General features: G+C 37.5%; 1 pseudogene; it reads left to right on the top strand.

The window, feature by feature from the left end:
- The window catches only part of LOC102469495 (heat shock protein HSP 90-alpha-like), a 16143-nt pseudogene extending 11800 nt beyond the window's left edge, over positions 1–4343 (top strand).
- The last annotated feature ends 287 nt before the right edge of the window (positions 4344–4630 follow it).

Raw genomic sequence — 4630 nt, 5'->3', positions numbered from 1 at the left:
ATATATATATATATATATATATATATATATATATGCCAGTTTTTTCAATCCAGACATAATTTTTGGACTCTTAAGTAATTCTGTGTTTTAGCAATTGTGAATAGTGCTGCAGTAAACATGGATGTACAAGTTCTTTCCAACTGGGTATTTTTGTATCCTCTGGGTAAATACCAAGGAATAGGATTACTGGATCATATGGTAGTTCTATTTGTAGGTTTTTGAAGAACCTCCATGTTGTTTTCCACAGAGCTTTTACTAATGTACATTCCCACCAACAGCATAAGAGGATTCCCTTTTCACCACAGTCTTGCCAGCACTTGTCGGTTTTTATTTTTTTGATCCTAACCATTCTGACTGGGGTTTGATGGTATCTCATTGCAGTTTTAATTTATATTTCCCTTATGACAAGAGACTTTGAACACTTTTTTCATATGACTTTTGGCCAATCATAAGTCTTCCATGGACAGTTGTCTATTCAGTTCAGCTGTCCATTTTTTATATTGACTAACTCATTTTTTAAAAATCAGGTGAGCTGCTTGAGTTTCTATATATTCTGGTTATCAATCTCTTGCCTGAGGGATAATTTAAAAGTATTTCCTCCCATTCTGAGGGTCGTCTTTTCATTCTCACTGTTGTTTCCTTTGATGTGAAGAAGCTTTTCAGTTTGATGTAATCTCACTTGTCTATTTTTGGGATTATTGCCTGTACTTTAGGGCCTTACTTAAGAAATATTTGCCTACTCCAATGTCTTTAAGAATTTCCCCTAAGTTTTGCACCTCGGGTTTAAGATACAGAGTGCACACATGAATAAAAATGAATTCTATTAAGACAGAATTGGGGCCAGTCACAGACATGTTGATTAAAGTGGCTTGATCCCCCATGAGGCTGACTGTGCTGTTTGAGTCCTGACTCAGTGGCTTGAAAAACACCAGGGGCGAGTGTGTGTATGCACCATAGAGCAAATTAAAACAACAACAAGAAGACAGAATGGGTCTGCAAGACTGCCCCTAGCCTCCATCTTGGAAAATGGAATTTTAAATATAATATGCTAGCATGGCTCTCCTCATCATATGTGTGCGTGCATGTGTGTGTGTGTGTGTGTGTGTGTGTGTGTGTGTGTGTGTGTAGAGAGAGAGAGAGAGAGAGAGAGAAGTGCATAGAGGGAGCTCTAAACTTCAAAGATACAAAAGCGGGGATAAAAGTACTGTATAAACAATCTATTAAATAGTCAAGCAGAATTATTTACAATGAACTATATGTTAAATCCATTTCCGATAGTAACTTAACACCTACTGTGTAACTATGAGGGTTTCCTTTATTCTAGCATGCTTATATTTCCCTCCCCATGTAATTTAGGTTCTATTGACCTTGTTTGATATAGGAGTCATGATGAAACTTAATGTAGTAAAGCATTGATTCAAGAAGTTCTCTTCAAAACAGTGAAGGGAGTGTTGAAAACAAGAGGATTCTGGGACCAGCAGGTGGGAATAGTTATGTCTCTAGACTCCTACGTAGTTGACTGTGGTTTGAGTCCCAGACTCAGTGGCTTAAAACTCACTTGAGGTGTGTGTGTGTTCATGCCCAAACTCCCAAGAGGAGAAAGCATTGGGGCATGGCCTGGGGGTGGGGGGGGAGGGATTTCTTGCTTTCTGTCTCTCCTGTGAATGTACAGGCCCTATAGCAAAAATCTCCCTCTCTATTAAAAAAAAAAAAAGGAAAACAAGAGAATTCAAAGAGGGGATAGAAAGTCTACAGAAATTCTTGTGAAACAACAGGGGAAGGAAGGTATAAGAGTAGAAGTGCATGATGGATCCTCCATCTTGGGACATCAGTTGGGTTCAGTGAGAGGTAAGTTTTTTTTTTTTTTTTTCTATAGGGTGCAGATGCTAGCCAGAGAGACAGAGAGAGAGGGAAAGTAAGAAATCTACCCCTTCCCCCGCAAGGAAGCATGGCCATGGCACAGTCTCTTCCCTATTCCCCTCTCAGGAGACATGTGCCCTGGGTGTTTTTCAAGCTGCTGGGCCTTGGACTCAAATCTTCGAGTCAGCTATGTGAGATCCAGCACCTTAACCACCACGCCATCTGCTGGCCCAACCCAGGTAAGTTTTTTTTGAAAAAAGTTATTTATGTATTTATTTTTACATTTTCCCACATTTAGTTTACATATCAAAAATTTTTTGCTTATACTGCATAGTTATTGACAGTTAATAAACAATTTTCAAAATTTCAAAAACTTAATTTTAAAGATAATGTTCAAAATATTTGTTATAATTTTGTTTGTTACTCTATAACATCAGACACAGTATGGTTTTAAATATTTTTTGAGAAAATATTTACATGTCAACTACTCAAACTGTTGAAAAGCAAACACCCAGCCCACAATTCACATATAAACCTTCTCAATTCAGCCCTGCCTACCAAGTATTCTGTTATATACATCTGCTAGCAAAGATCAGTCTCTTTTTCTTCCTTCAAAGTCTTCCTCAAGATAATCTTCTGGTTGTGGCTGCTCTTTTCATTCTCTACTGATTACAATGCTGGGGTGGAAAAGTCCAGGTTATTTTATGCTAAGAATTATGTATATAGCTTCTCTAATCCTCTCTGTCAGGCAGAGCTATTTATAGTACCAGGCCATCTTTCCAAGAGTTTATATTGGCTTATGTGAGAGCTACCTTAGTTCCATAGTTTTCTGGTTTAATCTTTAGATATGACATTTCAGTCAAAGCCCTGTCCAATAATGAGTATTTCCAATTTCTGATTCAAGGCAACAGTTTAACTTGTGAAAATAACCATTCTGCCACAAAATAAGAATACTCCCAAATATTTTCCAATTCTAGAGGGGTCAGGAAGGGAAAAGTTGATGTTTCCATTGAAAGAAACAAATAAGAAGAAAAAACATTTTAACAAATTGCTGAACCTGTCAACAGCTCAAAAGAAAGCAAAATTCTTAAATTGGGGAAAACAAAGCATGGTAAAAAAATCAGTTATGTTTTACTCAAAAGTCAAAATTCTATTTCACCTGTTCAGTCTTATGTAATTAATCTCTCTTCTGTTGAATTTGCAGTGTTACTGTGGTCCAGTCTTTCCATTTAAATCCTGGAAGTTAACATTCAAAGTTATTTTTGATATTTCTTGTCCATGACATTAAGTTGGTCATTTTCTTGGTTAATTTTTTTTGGAGGGGTTTTTACTATAGGGTGCATGCGTTTGCCAGAAAGACAGGGAGAGACAGAGAGACAGAAAGTGAGAAATCACCCCCCAGGGGGGATGGCCATGCCACAATCCCTTCTTCTCCATCCTCCTCTCAAGATTTTGGGCCCACACGCACATGCGCCTAGTGTGCAAAACAAGCCACCGGGTCCAGGACTTGAACTGAGGTCAACTACATGGGAGTCCAGCAACGTAGCCATTATGCCATGTGCTGGTCCCTTCTTGGTTAATTTTTGTTCTCTTGCTTCTGTATGTGTGTCTTTAGTTTTCCTGGTAAAGCACTCCTTTCAGGTCTGGTGTTGATAAACTCTTTCAGGTTTTTATTTTTTTTTAAATTATTTTTTTTAAAAATCTTTTCCTCCCATATGAATAATAATCTTGCTGGATATACAGTTCTTGGTTGAAACTGTTTTCCATTTAACACTTTGAATATATTTCCCTATTCTTTCCTTGCTCTTATTGTTTCTAATGAGAGGTCTGATGTCTGCCTGATTTCTCTCTTGCCAATTTTAGCATTTTGTCTTTGTCTGTGGTTGTCTGGATATTTGAATGCCTCTCTAGGTTTGGAAAGTTTTTTTCCAGAATTTCATGGAATAGAATATCAATGCCTTTATTAGCTGTTTCACCTTCTAGGATATCAACTATTTAGATGTTTGGGCACTTAATGGTATCTAGTATTTCTCATATAGTATTCTCACTTTTTGGGGGGGTTATTTTCTCAGTGTTTTTTTTTTTTTTTCTAGGTTAGAGGTTTTGCCTTCAACATCTGAGATTTGATCATCTGCATGGACTACTCTGCTTTTAATACTTTCTAGGGATGTCTTAATTTCCCCAACCAGGTAAGTTTTTAAGCATGTCATACTCTAGGGTTGTTAGCTAGTGCCTTGGCTGGCTTAGTAACTTCTTGAAGGGCTTCGTAGCCTTACTTCTTTTTATAATTTCAAATTATTGCAAATTCTCAGGAGTCAGAAATTTTCTGGAAAGAGCTATCGTTATTTAAGCAAAGAAGGCTGATCTTCAACTTCAGGAACATTGGTGGAACAAAAGTGCCAGTTATTGCACAGAAGAATGAAGAACACTGGTGGTCAGAGGGCATCAGCGCCAGCAGACGATCAAGAACTTCAATGACATAAGCTCTCCAATGAGGAAACTAACAGAAATGGGTATTGGCTCAGAAAAAAATGCCTTATTATTATCAACCAAGTTCCTGATATTCTTTCTAGCTGGTAGCTCTGGGGCAATAAGACTACGCCCTCTTCTTCCTTCTCTCTTTCTTTCACAATGCACATGTCTTGATGCCATTTCTTCCTTCCTGAATCTTGTTGTTATTTTAGACATTTATTTATTAATATAGAGAAAGAGAGAGAGGAAGAGAAAAAAGAACACATTCTCAACAGGGTCTTGATGCTAGGACCTACCC

Source organism: Tupaia chinensis, unplaced genomic scaffold (genome assembly GCF_000334495.1).
Source record: "Tupaia chinensis unplaced genomic scaffold, TupChi_1.0 Scaffold000081_1, whole genome shotgun sequence".
Taxonomy (NCBI): domain Eukaryota; kingdom Metazoa; phylum Chordata; class Mammalia; order Scandentia; family Tupaiidae; genus Tupaia; species Tupaia belangeri.
Note: the sequence above shows the minus strand (reverse complement) of the source record. Positions and strands in the feature narration are given on the sequence as shown.